At 41.0% G+C, this 8,556-nt stretch overlaps 1 pseudogene; it reads right to left on the minus strand.

Moving 5' to 3' along the window:
• Window positions 1-3,076: 3,076 nt before the first annotated feature.
• Window positions 3,077-6,842, minus strand: LOC119305270 (annotated as a pseudogene).
• Between the last annotated feature and the right edge of the window lie 1,714 nt (window positions 6,843-8,556).

Raw genomic sequence — 8,556 nt, forward strand, 5'->3', positions numbered from 1 at the left:
CTATTAAGGAATTGTCCAAAGATTGGTCATATGAGTGTTGAGCTTATTGCAAGCATGTCTTGAAGAAGAAGATTGTGTGATCATTCATGTTTACCTTCAAGACATCATCCAAATGAAGAGAGTTGGAAAGATTCAAGGTTGATCAAGACTAAGTCAAGAGTGAATCAAGTTGATCAACTCACAAAGCGTAGAAGATGTACCGAGAGGGATCGAGTGATCCCATGGTATGGTAAGCATTGTCCGTTGCACTTTGTGTAGTAACCCATGGTCTATGTGAGAGTTCTATGTGGGGTTAGGTACGTGTCCATGGGCTTGCGTCAAGAGGAAGATATCATACAACCCATGGAAATGATGACATCAAGTGGTGATCATCATCAAGATTGCCGTGTGCAAGTTGAAGTGGAGCATCACGAAGAGATAAAGTGCTTGAATCTTGTCATCCATTGTGGTGTCAATGGACTTGTGAATATGTGCCGAAGAGTGGCTCACCCATAGTGGACTATAGGGAAGCAATCATCTAGTCTTCATCGAGCCAACGCATTCAAGAAAGGTGGTCCAACTTGAGGGAGTCAAGATCGCCATCATCTAGCTCAAGTGGACCACGTGTAAGGCAAAGGTTTGACCTTGATAGGTTTTGTATTTTACCGGTCTCGTGTTGGTAGTTGGGAGACCGGGTTATAGGATCGTTTGTCGTACTATCAAGGGGGGCTCTCAAGTTGGTAGCTTGATCGTATCGTTAGTAGAGAGCTCAAACCATTGCATACTTGCATCCTGTCTCTTGGTTCTTGTTTGGTTCTCTTTGTGAGTCTTAGAGCTTATGGTCATCTTGATGACAAGCTTTAGTTCATCGAAAACGGAGTTCGCATGCGTCTTCTATGATGTTTTCGGTGTTGGAGGTTTTACCGCTCTTATTCGAGGAAGGGTTCTCACCATTTACTTATGGGCCTTTTCTCATTTGGTTCTTATTGATATTTCTATCAAGATTGTGTTAGCCCATGTCGTTAGCTTTCCAACAAACTTGATTTCGTTGAATTCGAAGTCCGTTTGCAGAAGTTGTGGCTGCTTTGGTAAAGGCTGCAGCGGTACTACCGCGACTAGAGCGGATGTAAATTTTTACTACCGCTCCAGAGTGGTACTACCGCGGCTCCTGAGCGGTAGTACCGCTCCGGACCAAAATCTCGTGTTTTGCTCAGCGAAGGTAGGCACGGAAGTATTTTTTTTAGTACCGCTACTATTTGCGGTAGTACCTTGAGGTCGAGCGGTAGTACCGTGAGGACGAGCGGTAGTATCGCTCCGGCAGTTCTACTGGCCTTTTGCTTCCTCGCTGTTGTTTTTCAAAGGGGTACTACCGCCCTAGCGGTAATACCTCCTTGGAGCGGTAGTACCGCTCTATGCGGGCTGTGAGCATAACGGTTGGATTTTCCCCACTTATAAAAGGGGGTCTTCTTCTTCATTGAACGTCATCTCTTAAGCTCGTGTTCTTCCCCCATTGTTGACCTTCTTCGAGCTTGCTAACTCTCAATCCCTCCAATGATTATTGCTAGTTCTTGAGGGAAAAGAGAGAGGAGATCTAGATCCACATTTCCACCAATCACTTTCTCCTCTAAGTGAGGGGAACCCCTTGGATCTAGATCTTGGAGTTCTTCGTGTTCTTCTTTCGTTCTTCCTCTCATTTTCCTCCCTAGCATTAGTTGCTTTAGTGGGATTTGGGAGAGAAGGACTTGGGCACTCCGTGTGCCCTTGCCATTGCATTGGTGCATCAATTTGAGTTTTCCACGTGATATGTGGAAGTTACAAATTGAGAAGCTTATTACTCTTGGGTGTTTGGTACCCTTGAGCTTGTTACTCTTGGGTGTTTGGACACCCTAGAGCTTGTTCCTCTTGGGTGCCTTGGCGCCCTAGACGGTTGGTGTTGTTCGGAGCTCAATCATTATGGTGTAAAGCTCCGAGCAAGCGTCGGGGTCTCCAATTAGGTTGTGGAGATCGCCCCGAGCAATTTGACGGGTACCGGTGACCGCCCCCAAGGGTTGTCGAAGTGTACGGGTTAGATGACCGCCCCCAAGGGTTGCCATTTGTACGGGTTCGGTGACCGCCCTCAAGGGTCCCTTAGTGGAATCACGGCATCTTGCATTGTGCGAGGGCGTGAGGAGATTACGGTGGCCCTAGTGGCTTCTTGGGGGCATTGTGCCTCCACACTGCTCCAAACGGAGATTAGCATTCGCAAGGGTGTGAACTTCGGGATACATCGTCGTCTTCGAGTGCCTCGGTTATCTCTTACCCGAGCCCTTTACTTATGCACTTTACTTTGTGATAGCCATATTGTTCTTTGTCATATATCTTTCTATCACATAGTTGCTTATCTTGCTTAGCATAAGTTGCTGGTGCACATAGGTGAGCTTAATTGTTGTAGATTTTGTGCTTGACAAATTAACCGTTAGATTTATTCCGCATTTGTTCAAGCCTCTACCGTAATTATTTTAAAACGCCTATTCACCATCCCTCTCTAGGCGACATCCACAATTTTTCAAACGTCCTTCCCCTCTATTCTATTCACGGACAAGACCAGACGTGACAACGAACATTTAGTGATATCTGCTTCGGTGATCACAGTTGCAATTGCCCTAAGTCACCAAAAATTCACAGGGGCATGCACGTGCGGAGCACGCACCTACCCAGCCACCTGATTACCCCACGATTCGTAAAGTAGTTGGGCCCGCACGAGGGCACAGTCAACCCATCCCAACCACCCGATTACCTCACGATTCATAAAGTAATTGAATCCTGCATAACCTCACGATTTGTAAAGTAATTGAATCCCACACGAGGGTACAATAAGTATCAAGTTTTAATCTTTCAAACTTGCGGTTGTTCGCTCATCCAGTTCCAGAGTTGGAACTTTAAGCGTTTTTTTTACTGAAGTTGTGATTTCGTGGGCCATCACAACATCGCCATTGTCGCGGTCAAAAACTAATTAGATTTGCCAAAAGCCAGTTGCCGAATTGTGTTTGCTAAAAAAAATGGCCAGGAAAAGCTTAGACAAACAATAAAACAGGCAAGAGACAATTTAAAAGGCTAGTTTAATATATTACGTTTGCAGTGCAGCACGACAGTGCAACGATGCAAAAGTTCCCCGCATCAGCAAGCTTTACAGTTCAAAGTAATGTAGGTGCCGCTGAATTGCTGCTGGAGAGGACAGCTAAAATACGATGGACAAAAGGGCTGCATGCGTTAATCTATTTTAAGGTTCGTAGTTAGGCAGTACTAAACGATCACATAGCACACGAGTACTAAACGATCACATAACACACGGATCATGACAATGTTCTGCCATACGATCAGCTGCGGTTTCGTTCTTCGACAAAATAAGACTCCTCCAGTCTTCAGCTCTTCACCATAGGTTTGCTACTTCTACTGCCCCTGTTTCCAAAATGGAGTCGATACGACAGACCTAGTCAGAAAACAGGATCAGATGTATTGGTTTAATTTTAATATTTTTTCATGCAACATCAGCTAGGTTCATGTTTTTCTTCAGAAAATTGCTTTCTCAAAACTTATAAGGTCCAGAATTTCTAGGATCTGAAATTAAAGCGATTCAAAGAACAGTAAATCACCTCCATGTCCTTCCACCAGCCTGCCTTGCGCCTGCAAAGTCAGTTCCTGCATACATCCAGACAAGTCTTCAAAATATATTTAATGGGTACTATATACTCCCTCCGTCCGAAAATACTTGTCATCAAAATGAACAAAAAAGGATGTATCCAGAACTAAAATATGTCTAGATATATCCCCTTTTATCCATTTTGATGACAAGTATTTCCGGACGGAGGGAGTATAATCTAATTTTATCAAATCAAATTTTATGTTTTATGAGCGTGGGCTCATTCATATTAACTTATTCAAGTGTTTGTATCAAAAGATCTAAAACATTCATGGTACTGCACGAAATAATTTAGGTGCATGTACAAATATTCATTGAAGAATGTGATTATGTGTACTGTACAAGGAAACAGGAGGTACCAAATTACGTACCAAAGACATGTTCTTATCTTCATCTTTTGTACAGAGTACATATGGTTCTTTTTTTTCACAATTTGTTACATGTACCTAAATTTAACATTTTTAGAACATTGTGATTTTCGGCAAAAATTTCTGGAAGCACAAAAGTCTACGAACTCATGGAGGGGTAAATGTGGACATAGGTTCATATAAGATTTTCACTTAATACAAATCGGCTAGTATAAATCATGCGAGATCTATTTAGTATGTATTAGAAGGCCAAAAATGTTTGGCTTTCCCAGCTCCTAAGAGATACTCCTACTAGTTTGCATTGCCATTTCTCACAAGCATCAAAAACTATGAATACCATTATGGCGTTCCAATCAGTACTAATGTTTCTGTTTTAAATTATACACAAAGGACAATCTATAAGAAGCAGAAGATTCTTACTTGAAAACACATGTTAAGCTCGTACTGTCATACCTGCGAGTTCTCAGACGCCTCACTTGGCTGCACATGTACTCAACACTTTCACTGCGAGTGGCTGTCCTGTCCACCTTTTGATTCCAAATCACGGGTATGATGGTTCTGTCCGTCAGCCTGCCACATTTTTCGATTTCCACCAAACAATTCGCCACAGCCTTGTACACGTCTTCACCCCATTCAGCACGTAGCTTTAGCAGATCGGCATCATCGACATCAATCTCCTAATCACACAAATAATAGTAAAATCTCATAAATTATCATCTCCACCAAATGATAAGGAAGGCAGGTTATGGTCTGTAAAAGAACTTTGAGGTTCAGACAAGATGGTGCAGTAGTACCTTAGAGATACCTTCCTTAGGGTTACCTTTCTCCATGACAGTTTTGGAGGGATTCCACTCTGGGTTCAGCAGCTGCTTCTGCCAAAAGTTGTACAACTCAGAAGCTTTCTTCGAAGCTTCTTCTGGAGGCAGCTTCTTAAGGCATGCCTGTTGGAACGGCTTGTAGCTCAATTCGCCTATATTCTTTATTGCAATATTCCGTAATTAAGTAGCACTAATATCCATGAATCCCTGGAGCACAAGAAATTTTCAATATTCCACCTCGTGTTCATTTTTCAACAGAACAGTTAAAATAGTGTGACCAAACAAGCCATGGTTGGCCATAGAGCTACGAGCAAACATTCCACACTTTCCAAAGAATGGCTGAGTAACTTCAACAAGGATTTTCAGTTTATTTTAAGTAGGTATCACCTGAAACGTCTTATATTATTTTCTTTCTTTTATTAGGTCATTATTCACTTATTAAGCTCTCTGGGTTAACTCTGCTTATCGTCTTGTACACTTTACTGCTTCTAGTTATTATTAATAAAAACTGCAGTGGGGCTTTTCTCCACTGTTTGCCATATAAAAAAAGTTCAAAAAGTAATGATCAGAATGCATGCAGAATCTAATGTCAGCAGAGGGTGACCGAACCTTGATCAGCTTAGAGTGGATATCAGAAAGTTCCTTTTTAGCATTCTCAAGCTCAGTGCTTAAACCTTGATCATCTTGATCAGGATTGTCCATAACACCATGCTCATCAGCAACTTCACCGTTGCCATCAGATTCTCGTGTCCGTTTATTCTGTGCATAAAGATTCATCAGGGCATTACATTGCGCTGACAAACACACGTACACAATAAAGTGGAAAATTTTGTACTTTGTTAAATCACCAAGATCAATGACTCCAAATAAGAATAAGACAATGATCACTATACTAGTTTACCAGTCAATGACCCAATGAAATGTAACTACTCGACAGCACTACTGCAAATAAAGATCCACATAGATCAACTGCAGCTAATAAACTGAAGATCTGATAAAAAATCCATAAACAAAAGAACGATCAAGATGCTATACTGTAATCTGCAATCTGAACAGAGGTAGTGTCCCTCAAATTCATTCAACGCAGCAAGGATTAGCAATCAAAATGCGATTTCCAATTGCTCCAAGGAAAAATACTCACTCTTCCAGACTGGCTACTCTGAAGACCACTTCCCTGCAGTGCTAGTAGTACATGGCTAGACTCCCTTGCTTCCAGCTCTTCCTTTAGAGATTCAATCTCTGCTGCCTGTTCTTCATTCCTTGTTTTCAGTTCAGCGATCAGTTTGTCCTTTTCAGTGATCAGTTTGTCCTTTTCAGTGACAGCTGTTCATAGTACCAAAAAGAATAGAACAAAGCTCAGTTTAGTTTTTTAGGATTATCTTTTGGTTTGGCTGACAATAAAATTCAAGTGTGAAGTATCGGTTGTATAGCTTAAGGTAGTAAACTACTCGCCCTGTCGTACTTAGATGACATCCTAGAATGTGTACAGTCAAAACATTTCTAACTGTGACTCACCATGTGAAATCTTATTTAGTATCGTTATTTTGAAACTAATACTATTAGACCAGTAAGAGAAAATGCATTTATTATATCACAAATTTTCAAATTTCTCATGTGACAAACATAGAAAAGTTGCATAGCAGAGACCAAGTCCATGCACAAAACATATTTTTTAACAAACAGATGGGAGTACTGTGTTTCTGATGATCCTATTATGTCATGGCAACAGAATTCATCTCTTGCGATACGATCTTCTTATGTAGAAATTACGAGCACTTCAAAGTTATCACCCAGACGCTTATTATTACATACTAAAGGATATGGAAATTCCTACTAAAACACAAGAGTTTTTACCATTCTGTTGTAGCAGAAGCGTTGCTTTTTCCTCCATGACACAGTGAAGTGCATTGTTGATGCCGGCGTAGTCCGTATAGGCACTCTTGTGGAACTCCAGCCTGGAGTGAACATCAGAAGCCAACACATCAAGGCTTGCATGCAAACAACATGTATGCGATAATGCTGGCAAGATGCTTAGAAAGCTTATTATCTTTCTCTTGTTTGGCGCTTAAGTCCTCCAACGCTTACTGTTGCACCAGAAAGTATGCATCTGAATTCTGCAGGGACTTCCTTAGTCCTTCGGCTTCCTGTCGCATAACATCTAATCGATGTCTTTCAACTTAAAGTTGAGACTCAAGAAGCCGAACTGATTCAGGCAACGAGTTCGAAGAGCTGGTGCCAGCAGTGGTAGCCAGTAACTCGAACACTACATCAAGACAGGACTTTGGGGTTGTCTCAGTGTCCTCAATATAGTTTTATCAGCTTTCTTGGAGACCAACAGGGATGTCTCACTATCTTGAACCTTATCTGCATTACTTCCTTTACCATTGCATAATAGGGTACTCTTCTTCAATATTTTATCCGCGTTCTAAAAGAGAAACAAACAAACACATCTCAGGTTTACAATGTAGTATATGAAACTCATTTTGGTAAACCAGTTCAGTAGTAAGGTGGACAAGATAACAACATGAAACAAACATATATCTATGTAGTATGGTCACTGTATGGTCTATATCATTCTAGTTTATGTTGCCAAATCAAGATAGATACAGTTCGAATCATATCTATTTAAGACAAAGCAGCATAGATAGAATATAAGTGTGGGAAACTACACAACAATAACAACACTTGTAATATGCATGGCATGAGAACATAACTGTTTATTCAATTGAAACTGAAATCAACATAGAGCAAGTTACAACAGCAAACATCCAAACACGTTGAAGAAACAGGTTTAAAACATACCTGTTGCACCATTGGAGTTTCAATTGCATCCTTCAAATTTGAAATTGGTTGGTATCAGTAAATACAGTGATGCAAGAGCAAAGTAGTATGAACCATAGCTACGGAACCTGACTTGGGAACAATTCTTCTTCTGCTTTAAGCGTTGACTTCGGGTTCGGAGTGGTGGTCCTCGTGATTTGGGCACTGCAGTTGCCTTACTAACTGCTCGTGTTTGGGTGCTCTATGGTGGAGACGGTGTTGTGTCAACGGGAACTGGGTGTCTATCTACTGGGGTTGGGGTTAGAAGGGGTGTAGCTGGTTCTCTGTCCAACTGGGTAGGGGTACAATCTGCATGAGTGTGGGTTATGTGTGGTGGGGCTGATTCTTGGGCAAGTACAACCATGGTTCTATCTGCATCGACAGGTAGCACGATCTTTTCTGAAGACCGTGTTTTTACTCCCACAGATACTGCCATCACTCCCTCAAATTGAAATGGCTGATAAACAAGAAAAGTAATTGAATGTACAGACATTGTAACATAGACAGGTGCAATGGATAGTAGGGAAGAAAACAGGGCATGAAATAATTCACATTTATGTTGTCTAAGCAAACAGAATAGCAAGACATAATTTCACATATATGATGGCTAATTAAACAGGATAGCATGACACAATTTCACATGTATGATGGCTAACTAAACAGGATAGAATGACATACTTCAAAATATGATGACTATGTAAACACGATGACATGATATAACTATACGATGTGTCTATTAAAGTGGTTGGCATGCCATAAATCACAAACATGTCGTCGATGGAAACATGATGGCATGATATAATTCACGGATAGATTGACATAATTTAAAATATGATGACTATGTAAACAGGATGAGATGATATAACTATATTATGTCCTTAGAAAATGGGTT

Source organism: Triticum dicoccoides, chromosome 5B, assembly GCF_002162155.2.
Source record: "Triticum dicoccoides isolate Atlit2015 ecotype Zavitan chromosome 5B, WEW_v2.0, whole genome shotgun sequence".
Taxonomy (NCBI): Eukaryota; Viridiplantae; Streptophyta; class Magnoliopsida; order Poales; family Poaceae; genus Triticum; species Triticum dicoccoides.